The sequence below is a fragment of the Furipterus horrens genome, unplaced genomic scaffold (assembly GCF_987537825.1).
Source record: "Furipterus horrens unplaced genomic scaffold, mFurHor1.1.pri manual_scaffold_12, whole genome shotgun sequence".
NCBI classification, from domain to species: Eukaryota; Metazoa; Chordata; class Mammalia; order Chiroptera; family Furipteridae; genus Furipterus; species Furipterus horrens.
Genome location: NW_028327182.1, coordinates 16962567 through 16975087, shown reverse-complemented (window position 1 = coordinate 16975087; position 12521 = coordinate 16962567). Strand labels below are relative to the sequence as shown.

Here is a 12521-nt window from a genome sequence, read left to right as displayed (position 1 = left end):
ACCCAATGGACATAAAAATTTAGGTTTTTAACGGTGGCGTCCACATCAGTAAGGAAACAATGAGCTATGCTGCCTGTTCCTTACTTCCTCATACACAGGAATGATGAATGTCACGAGACGATAAATGTCTGCGCTAAGTTAGTTTTCACAATAATCTGTTAGTTATCATAAGACACCTTCTCTCACAGATCTACTACTATTTATTTGCAAATACTTGAAGTGACCTATAAGCTCAACAAGAAGCAAGAAAAAAATCCATTTCAGTGGTACATGAGAGATTTTTAAAATCTTTTTCTTCGTAATTTACTTCAATATACTTACTCATACCAACAATTTAAAACAAAATACAGACAAAACAGTTTATGGTAAATTAATATTTTCATATATATTTATAATAAGCATGGAAATACTTAGACCTATGATGCAATAAGCATGAATAAATGGTACAATAACCTTATGATGTATCTATAGATAATACTTGTACCTGACATTATTATATGAAAAGCCACAAAACAATACTCATGCACATAGGTAACTTGAATAAACACAATCAACTAAACATTAACCTAACTAGACATCAAGCTAAATATACTTCAGTTTGCTGGAAATCACTGTGATATATAATACTGTCTCTGTGTTATAAAGTTTTATTGCAATTGCTATTAATAACAAATTCAGAGTCTCTACATTAAGTCCAAATGCTGTAATTTGATTCAAGATTGGTTTAATTGTTGTGAATTTTCAATTTAAAAACGGCTTTTCTAATAATGTAACTGTCACTTTACATTTCTCTAAATTAAAACCCAAATCTATTCCATTCCACATTAGTTTTTAAACAGAACACTATAAAAGTGGATTACAATGTTAGCAGCTAAAAATCAAAAGGAAGACGTGATTTTTACAATTATTATGGTCTACAGACTAAGTTTTATAAAACAGCAAGACAGCAACAACAACAAACAACAGCAAGACGGAATCCCCAAACAATCCTTACTCAACAACTTCTATAGGAAGCAATTTAAAAAAAAATCAAGAACCAATAAAAGTCACAACCATAATAAATCAACTACCATACATAAAAAATTTAAGTGCCTGAGATAGTCTAAAAGGCAGACTACTTTTTAAAATTTGCTAGACTACAAATTATATACTAGAAGATTTATAGTTTCACATTTAACAGCAAAATATTCATATGTAAATCTACATATAATGGGCAATTTTTCTTAAGTCCTGTAAGAAATTATTTTATTTGTATTTCAATATTTTGAAAACAAAAAGGTATATACGTGCAAATTACAGCCTAGTAAAAAATAATAATGAAAAACTGACTTCAAAGAAATACAAATAATTGCAAGAAAATATTACGAACTTATGTCAACAAATTGGACAATCTGGAGAAAATGGATAAATTCCTAGAAACACTCTTTCAAAACTGAAACAGGAAGAATCAGACAATCTGAATAAATAGAATACAACTAGTGAAATTGAAGCAGTAATCAAAAAACTCTCAACAAACAAAAGTCCTGGACCAAATGGCTTCGCAGGTAAATTTTTACCAAACATTTCACCTATTCCAAAAAATCCAAGAAAAGGGAACACTCCCAAGCTCATTTTACAAGGCAGGCATTATCCTAATTCCAAAATCACATAAAGACACTAAAAAGAAAAAAAATTATATGCCAATATCCCTGATAAACATAGATGCTACTAAAATCCCCAAATATGTATTAGCAAACTGAATCCAGCAATGCATTTAAAAGGTCAGACACCGCCCTGACTGGCGTAGCTCAGTTAGTTGGGCATCAGTCCACAAAGTGAAACGTTGCCTGTTCAATTCCCAGTGAGAGCACATGCCTGGGCTGCAGGTTCAGTCTCTAGAATGGGCACATGCAAAGAGGCAACCCATCAATGATTCTCACATGCATAGATGTTTCTCTCCCTCTTTTTCTCCCTCCCTTCCCCACACTCTAAAAAAATAAGTAAATAAAATATTTATTTTTTAAAAAAAGAGCATACACCATGATAAAGTAGGATTTATTCCAAGGGTGCAAGGTTGGTACTATATCCACAAATCAATAAATGTGATACACCACATAAATAAAATGAAGGATAAAAAACACATGATCATATCAACAGATACAGAAAAAGCATTTGATAAAATCCAGCACCCATTTATGATAAACACTGTCAGTAAATTGAAAGTGGAGAGAACATACATCAACATAATAAAGGTCATATATGGCAATAAAAATCTTGGGCATTTCTCATAGCTGTGTTTTTTCTATATACACACATCTCTTGGGCAAGGGAAACAACAGGGAAAAGAACAAATGGGCAACATTAAACTAAAAAGTTTTGCACTGCAAAGGAAACCATCAACAAATTGAAAATACAACCCACTGAATGGGAAAACATTCGCCAATGATATATCTGATAAGGGGTTAATATCCAAAATTTATAAAGAACTTATAAAACTCAACACTGAAAAAACAAACAATCCAATTAAAAATGGGCAAAGGACTTGAACTTCTCCAAGAAGGCATACAGATGGCCAATAGACATATGAAAAGACGCTCAAGGTCACTATTCATCAGAGAAATGCATATTAAAACCACAATAAGATTATCCCCTCACACCTGTCAGAATGGCCATCATCAATAAATCAACAAACAAGTGCTGGCGAGGATGTGGAGAAAGGGGAACCCTAGTGCACTGTTGGTGGGAATGCAGACTGGTGCAGCCACTGTGGAAAGCAGTATGGAGTTACCTCACAAAATTAAAAACGAAACTGCCTTATGATTCATCGATCCCACTTCTGGGAGTGTACCCAAAGAAACCCAAAACACTAATTAAAAAAAATACATGAACCCCTATGTTCATGGCAGTGTTATTTACAATAGCCAAGATTTGGATGCAGCCTAAATACCCATTAGATGAGTGGATTAAAAAGCTGTGGTAGTTACACAATAAAATACTACTCGACCAGAAAAAAGGGAAATCTTAACCTTTGTCACATCATGGGTAGACCTGGAGAACATTATACTAAGTGAAATAAGCCAGTCTGGAAAAGACAAGCACCATATGATTTCATTCTGTGGAATCTAATGAACAAGCAAAATAGAGACGGTCTCACAGACAGAGAGCCAGCTGACAGCTGTCGGGAAGGGTCTGGGGCAGTGGAGGAATTGAGCAAAACAAAAGAAAAAACTCATTGACACTGACAACAGCTGTGGTGTTGATGGGGGGAGGGTTGCTGGAGGAGGGTATGGGGAGATAAATGGTTATAGACAGAGACAAGACTTGGGGTGGTGAACACACAACACAGTGCACAGATGATGCACTGCAGAATTGCGCACCTGAAACCTGCACAACTTTGTGAACCAGTGTCACCCCAATTAATTCAACTAAAAATTTGAACTATGGAAGTTTAATAATATAACAAAATGTTATGGATCAGGGAAAAGAAAAGTATGTTCTCTTTTTATTTGTCTTAATTAAAAATGCCAATGCTACATCATATCAACATCTAGCAATGATAACCTGCTATGCAAAATCGGTGATGTAAAAATGTCTAAATTACCTAATAAGAACATTATATTCACATAGTAAGGGGTTAGTTATTTTTAAAAACTGTCTCCATGGCAAGCAACATTGATTGTTCATTAGGCACTTTACCACACCAGTTACTACTGATAACAAGCTTGTTATTTGAATGATACATACCTTGCCAGAGCTAGACTTTACCCTCTGCTACACTGCTAGTATTCTGGCAACACATGAAATTAAACTGAGGCTGAAATCTTCTTTCATATCACAGAGAGAGACACACACACACAAATCAGACTGTGAAAACATGTGAGGAAAAAGGACACTGACAGAGCGGCAGCCTTCACTCCCATCTGAGGAAGCATGTGGAATTCCCACTAATTCCATATTCCCTAAGTACTTAGCCCAGCAAAAACACAATCTGCCAATAAAGCATGATTCTAACCACAGTGACTACCTTGTGTGTGTGGCACGGGGGACAGTAGGGGTACGAGGAGGTGGGGAAAACACAAAGAAGACCAGAAACTACAAAATAAGGCATGAGACAGGACCTACCAGTAGCACTTTGTGAAAGGTGGGGTGGAGGTAGAGCAACTAAGTATTTTAGTTAAAAGTATGATAAGTTAAATGAGATAAGGTGTGAACTGGCTGAGAGAAAACTTAAATAATAAAGATTCAATAAAACAGAAAATTGAGAATTAGAGAGGAAATAGTGCACTTCTCCTATGCTATACAGAGTGCTACTGATTTCAATTCTAGGTGCCAACTTTTGTAAATATATAAACAAACTCAAACATTCTTAGAAAACGACCAGAATGGTACATGGATGTTGTTATCAGATAGCTTACTAGGGATCCTCAGTCTAGAAAATTAAAACGCCAGAGAGAACTTTGTAGGTTTTCAAATAACTGAAGGGCTATCACAAGAAAGGATTACATTTATTCAATGTATCCTCCATGGAATATAGTTACAACTAGTAAGTGAAAGCAACAGATTTGGGCTTAAAATAGACTCTTTTTTAAAATGATCAGAGGCCTTCCAAAAGCAGAAAAAAACTGCCTGAGAGAAAGTTCTCCATCAAGCATAGGCTGAGCAGCCCCCCGCAGATAAGCACTGGATTGGATACTAAATCCCTCACAAACTTCGAAGAGAATAATCCTTAGGTTTAATTTTGTTGATGGGATATTGTGCAGATATATGAAATATAAGATAATACAGTATTCTTTTCAGTTACTGATCTATAAATATTAGCAATAAAAACATTTTAATTACACATTATAGATAAAATACGCATGTAAGACAGTTTTATCAAAACCCAAAAACAGAATTTCTTAACTCATGTGTATAGGAGCCTCTAGGCCTAACACAGTACCTGAGACAGAATACTGAAAGAGTGTGTACAAATCTACCTCACTAAATCAATATAGTTCACTTTTGTCAGGGATCCTTTTTCCATCTTCATAAAGTTCTGAGATAAAATAAATGTATCATTTATTATCTTCTATATATAACATTCATCTTCCAAAAATATTTAATAAGCAACTACTATGTCAGGCATTGTTCTAGATCCTGAGGCTACACCTTCGGAAAAAAAATAAAAGTTCCTGTCCTCAAAGACTACATTGGGGGTGTAGGGAGGAGACGGACAATTCATATATATCGTCGGCAGCCGTCCGTCTCGAGAGACGATGGTGTAGCTTCTTAAGAGTCTATCTGCACCGCCGAGAATGGCTGTGCAGTCCGACTCGGGAGTGACATGGTATCTGTCTCCTCCCATGTTGAATCGACATCTTGCGATGACGCTGAAGCTACAGAGCCTGGGCAGGGTGATATGGAGGGTCTGCTGTTGCCCATGCAGCAGACCCCCCCTCTCTTCGCAGCTGAAGGATCCAAGGGAAAGACGGAGTCGATACAGCTTGGGTTCAGGTGCGCCGCAGGAGTTGCCGGTGTTGACTACAACGTCAAACCGCCTTAGGGACTCCGGCTCCGGATTTTCTGTCGGGGTTTACTCCCCCAGCCTTTCCCCTGAAGAGGTATGCCGCAAGGCAGCGGAGGTTTTTTGGAATCAGAGTTTTCCTTCTCTGATTCATATATATACATACAAACAAAATACTGTCATGTATACAAGTAGTCTGAAGAAAAACAATGCAAGGTAAAGGGATAAAATATAGAAGACGAGGAATGAAAGGAAGAAAGGATAAAGAAAAACAGGGAGGAAAAGGAATAAATGAATATGCAAATAACTTAGGTAAGATCATCAGGGAAGGACTCTGATGAAAAGATATTTAAACAAGGATCGGATTTAAACAGGGAATCAAAATGGAATGCAAGGAAGCATTTGGCTATCTGCAAAAGGGACAACCTAGGCCAAGGTACCCAACAGAAAAGGCTTGAGATGGGTGCTTACTTCATACATGAGGAACAAGAGCCCAGTGGGACTGGGCAAAGGGAGCACTTGACTCGTAAACATTTGGATTTTTAATTTCTCACTTCTGTAAGGATTTAAAATTAATGGCTTCAATGAGCTTTGACAAATTTAATGTTCAGATGGCTATGAAGTCATTCAAACCAATGATTTTGAAGGCATAAATACAAAATTTTATCAATCTCTGAATATATTGTGTTAAGAATACAACTCATAATAATGGCCTTGAGAAGCACAGGGGTGACATCGAAGTTGGTCATTAGCTTCCAATTCTTATTTGTGGAGAGGGAAGGAAGACACACTAAGTAAGCTGGAGAAGCCAAAGCAATGCAAATATCAAATGTTATAAGGAAGTCTCCCCCCAAAACTGAATTTTCTTAATACTTTAAATAACATAAATCAAATCGGCACTAATATAAAGGTTATAATTACTCCTAACACACTCATCATATTTGTTTTTACTTTTTAAATTAGAATTTTCAGAATAGTAACAAGACAGTAAAGTGGAAAAAAGCTAACATCCAGCACAATAGTTCAAAAACTCTTGTTTTACTCAAGTTTCTTAGAGGCTTTAGAAATTCAGTGAAAGGTAACAGTAACATTTAACCCAGGCTTCCATTTTCAGTAATCTGGAGAAGGAGGAGGTGGAGGTGGCAACGAGAATTTAAAATAAAATTTAAATATGTTAACTCAGTAACTTGAGAACACGAATATACACCCACATCTGTTCCTACCAAATTTTCACTTTACATTCAAGAAAAATATCTAATTTGTATTAGCCATGCTTCCATTATCCTATACTTAGAATACTCTTCTAAAAATCCAAATTCTAGCCATAGGTAAACACAGCTTACCTCCTTGCACAACCACATCAAAATTACAACTAAAATAGAGAACATCCCTCAGAACCATCAGAAATCGAGTTGAACGAAAGTCTGACAACTATGCAATTAAAAGAAACCACCTCCATCCAGACTGGAAAGAGGGGCACAGAGGCAGAACAGGGCTAGTCCCTACATGTGGTGGATCAAAATTTGGGAGGGATATCTCCAGAGCGAGGAGTCCCAGCCCCACACCAGGCACCCAGCCCAGGGTTCAAGTGCTAGGAAGGTAAGTCCCTATAACTTCTGGCTGCAAAAATCAGCAGGGATTGAGGGGGTAGAAGAAACTGCTGGAGTCTCAAGCAGTTCCTCTTAAAGAACCCATACATGGACTTATTCAGACCCACTCCCTCTGAGCTCCAGCACTAGGGTAGCAGCGTGAAAGGCACCAGAGGCATACAGGGAGAAACTGAAGTGTCTGGCATCAAGGCAAGCAGAGGCCATCAATCCTTTTCTAAGCCCTCCCATACCTTTGGCTAAGTGACCCCAAGCACGGCACTAGCAGCAATCAGTCTAGATTCACAGCTTGGCTTTGCCTGAGAGTCTCCAAGCCCAGAACAAGTAGCAGCCATCTCAAACTGATGGCAGCCCAGGCAGAGCACAGTGGAGACTGACCTTGGCTTGCCCAACCTAGGAAACCAAAGAGCCTGCGTACCCTGTGAACAGCTACAGACCATGTCAAAGCATGAACACCTGCTGCTGCACAGCTCATCCTCCACAAAGGGCAGAGGTTGGTGGTCAGTGGTCACAGCCAGTCTTTGCAGCTGACTGGCCTGGGTAATCCCTCACATTGATCTGCCAACAGCAATCAAGGTTCAACTACAAGAGGAGGAAGTACTCAGCCCACATGAAGGGCACACCTCGAATACCCACCTTGGGTGATAGGGGAGGTTGTGCCACTGGACCTCACAGGACACCTACTACATAGACCACACTACCAAGAGAGGGAGTCATAGCAGCTCTACTTAATACATAGAAACAAACACAGGGAGGCTGCCAAAAAATGAGCTAAGAAACATGGCCCAAATAAAAGAACAGATGAAAACTCCAAAAATAGAGCTAAACGAAATGGAGATAAGTAATCTATCAGATGCAGAGTTCAAAACACTGTTGTAAGGATGCTCAGAGAACTTACTGAGGACCTCAACAACGTGAAACAGATCCAGTCAGAAACAAAGGATACACTAATTGAAATAAAGAGGAATTTACAGGGAAACAACTGTAGAGTAGATGAAGCTGAGAATCAAATCAATGATTTGGAACATAAGGAAGCAAAAAGCAACTAATCAGAAGAAGAAAAAAGAACCCAAACAATGACAGTATAAGTAGCCCCTGGGACAACTTCAAGAAATCCAACATCATAGGAGTGCCAGAAGGAGAAGAGAAAGAGCAAGAAATTGGGAATCTATTTGAAAAAATAATGAAAGAAAACTTCCCTAATTTGGTGAAGGAAATAGACATGCAAGTTGAGGAAGCACAGAGTCCCAAACAAGATGGATGCAAAGAGGCCCACTCCAAAACACATCATAATTAAAATGTGGCAAGGAAAAAGCTGTTAGTTACCTACAAGGGAGTTCCCATAAGACTGTCAGCTGAGATAACCAAAGAAACTTTGCAGGCTAGAAGGGATTGGCAAGAAATATCCAGCCATGAAAAGCAGGGACTTACAGCCAAGATTGCGCTACCCAGCAAAGCTATCATTTAGAACTGAAGGGCAGACAAAGAGCTCCCCACACAAGAAAAAACTAAAGGAGTTCATCATCACCAAACCATTATTATAAGAAATGTTAAAGGGACTTATTTAAGAAAAAGAAGATCAAACTATGAACAATAAAATGGCAAAAAAAAAATACATATCTATCAACAGTTGAATCTAAAAAACAAACTAAGCAAACAAGAAGAACAGAGACAGAATCATGGATACGGAGAGCATTTTGATGGTTGCCAGATGGGAGGGCAGCATGTAACAGAATGCATGAAGAGGTGAGGGGATTAAGAAGTACAAATAAGTAGTTAACAGAATAGCCATGGGAATGTAAAGTACAGCATAGGAAATGGAATATCCAAAGGACTTGCATGAATGACCCATGGACATGAACAACGGTGTTAGAATTGTCTGAAGGAGTGGCGGGTACTGGGTAGAGAAAGGCAGAAGAGGAAAAATCAGGACAACTATAATAGCACAATCAATAAAATATAATAAAAAATAAATATTTTAAAAAAGAAAACAAAAAATTCCCTCCCATTGCAACAAATACATACATTGAAAAAGTCAACCATTGTAATTTATTGTACAACTTCATTCAATACAAATAAGGAGGCAAAAACTGATTATTTTTATGTAGCAATTAGTTATAGCAAGGGTTACTCGTTGAGAATAATTATACCTAATTTCACAAAAATCACCACCATAAAATAAGCATATCAAGTACTTGAGCATCATACGAACCACTTAACACTAAAAAAAAGCTTATCACAATACATGTAATTATAACACTGGAAACTCTTCATTCAGCTCCTTTATTTCTCTATATTTTGAACCCAAGAAACAGCAGTGATTCCTTCTTACCTTGAGAAATTTGTTCTAGAACTTTTTTGGTCTCAGGATCCCTTTACACTTTAAAAATTATAGAGAACTCCAAGGAGTTTTTATTTAAAAGAATTATACCTATCAATATTTACCATATTAAGAATTAAAACTGGGAAATTTTAAAACTATTGATTTTTTAAAAGTAACAATAAATCCATTATGAGTTAACATAACTATCCCCCTTTGAAGCGGGGACAATAAAACAGAAGGATTCATTCATTGGTACAAGTAAGTGGAAAGTCCAATGGTGGGGCTAACTTTAGGCATAGCTGAATCCAGGGGCTCAAATAATGGCACCAAGCCCCTCTTCTTTCTATTCTGCTTCCCCTTAATTGATTTTTAGGCAGGTCCTCTTCATGTGTCAACAAAGATGGCCCACAGCAGTTACAGGCTTACATTATTCTGATAGCTAGTGAAGCCCAAGAAAAGGGCCTGCCTTTCTCTTTCCTGCACCATATTGGCCCTTAAAAATGACTCATCTTCCCCACTGCAGAGCAAGGATGGGCAGAGTTCCATGACCAATAACCTCACCTGAAACTGAATACTCTATTTTTTAAATTAAAAAAATTATACTCCCCCCCAAAAAAATATATATATATATATGAATTTTTTTGAGAAAAGTGACAACTTTTCCTTTTTTTTGCAAACGCATTTAATTTCTGGCTTAGAAGACAGATTGATTCTCACATATGCTTTTACATTCAACTGTTGTGACACACTGTTTGGGGTGAAATATATGAAGAAATCTGAGCTCACACAGATATACAGTTGAAAAAGCAGGGACTTCACAAACCCTACGACATATGAAAAGAGTCTCAGGAAGGCCCAGAAGTCCTTACACCATACCTGAGATCGACTCTTTTAAACATTTAAAAGATATTAGGTGTTTAATTCAAAAACAGAGTCAATCTTCATCTTCTCAAAGATAAGACCTAATAATTAGATTGTAAAACTCTACGCCATTGAGTGCAAAGAGCACAGCCCAAGTGGCAAACTGAGCAGATAGGTGTGGTTATAGCATCATGCCACAGGACTCTCTTAAAAGAAAAGTGGGATGCAGATGAAATGCTGATATGGTAGCCTATAACAAAACCCTATATTTAGTATATGTTTTACATTCCAGTTCACAACTAAAAAAGAGCTGAGTTCTCTGGGAAAGGGCTCTGCCTTGCAAAGGCCATCTCTTACGCTACTCATATGTGGCTTCATATCTAGTTACAAAACAGATTAGAGAATGAAATACAATAAAACTTTAAACTTACAAGATGCCAAAACCCTCCTCCCTCCTTTAGAACAGGTGTTAAAATCTGGTTACTGTTTTAACTACTGTTCCCTTTCAAATCTACTATTCCTCTAAGCCAAACTGTCAGCCTTTCCTCCAAAAAACCCAGGGGTTTTCAGATTTCTAGTCTGGTGTTATCTTACTTTATTCATTAGTTATATAATCCTGGGTTAGCATTTTATTTCTCTAAGCTTCAGCTTTCTCCTTTTTAAAACAAAGGCGCTGAGCCATATGGTCTGAAAAAGTGGGTTATTTTTAGGAATAAAATGCTAACCTTTCACCATCATTGCACTCCCTCCCCTCCTCTCATTTCCAGGAACTTCTAGTTAACTGAACTTTAATTAAGTATGCAATAAAAATTGTTTTTCCCCTAGGTCTTTTTTGAGACCCATAGAATCCCCTTTTTTGAACATTCAAAAGCAAATCTTAAACCTTTGGGAGAAATAAATAGTAACTAAATTATAGGAAGAAACATTTTATATACTTTTCCTAAATTGCCAGACCTTAAGATCTGTAATATTTCTACCACTGTTAAATGATTACTATTGATGTGTCTGTCTGTTCCCAGACAGGGATGCTACTATACTATGTCTACCTCTTCCCCAGACCCACAGGAAGTATCCACTAATTATCACATTATATAAGGGCATACTAAATCACAGGGCATATCAACCAAAACTCACAAAAAAGACAATTCTCAGTTTAGGTAAAACTCAATTTATGGCAAACGTAAAAGTCCAATTTCAATCACCTAAGATACAAAAACAAAAATAATTTTAAAAATGTCTCCAACATTTTGACAAGTCCTTTCTTGTTGCACTTTCCTCCCATATCCTCACTCCTGAGGGATGGCCCTGATGTATATTCAGTACATATGTCCCCAAAATACTACCTTCCCTTTTCCAACCTCATGCCAATGTCCAAATTCAGGCACTTCACAACTCCCACTTAAAACAAGGATTAAACAAACAAATCACTAACTAATCTTTGCCTCTAAAATGCTGCTATCTAATCAAACCTCTACACACCACAGTATCATTCTTAAAAAGAGATAGGATCAAGTTACTCCCTTACTTTAATAATCTTCCCCACCGTTCAAAACCTAGTCCCCAAAATGTTCAAACATTTTGGCATAGCAATAAAACCACTTTTTAAATATAATACCAACGATAACTAGCTAGAATCAAAAACCTCTTCCTAACCATAATGAAATCATATTTCTTGAGAGTTTTACTGTTCTTCCAAGTTTGTCTATTCAATATTATCACACAATCCAGACTGGTCACTGCAAGTTTATGAAACAGTTTTTAAAATTGAACCAATCCTTTTCATCATCTGCCTGTTATAAACAATTAAACTTTTATAAAGCTAAAATAAGTAGTTAAGAGATCATTAAGGAAAATAATATAAACATGTAATAGTCACACTGACAATTTCTTATACACCCAAAAGGTCCTAAGTCATAGGACTAAAAGTACTTGTTGCATTTAAAACTATATCACAGACATCACAGCATCATGGCAGGATGAGTGTTGCCCCTTTCTCTCCCCTTTGATTTACAACTAGCCAGACATCCATAACTGAAAAAAAAGGGAGGGGAGAGCCGCTGCCCAACACATCAGGACCCCCAAGAAATCCATCCACCTGTGCCCTGAAAGTGGGGGTATAGGACCGCAGACAGGCAGGGAGCCAGTCACTGATGGGTGCTGGCCAGTACAGCAGCAAGCCAGACAACCTTTCTGGAAAAGAGGCAGAGGGTGAAGGCCGTGAGTGAGGGTCTGCAACGGCCATGAGTGC

General features: G+C 37.4%; 1 protein-coding gene across 5 annotated transcripts in view; it reads right to left on the bottom strand.

Annotated features, from left to right (window-relative positions):
• Positions 1-12521, bottom strand: part of RBM26 (RNA binding motif protein 26) — an 87109-nt gene that overhangs the window by 60115 nt on the left and 14473 nt on the right. The gene's annotated exons all lie outside the window — the stretch shown is intronic.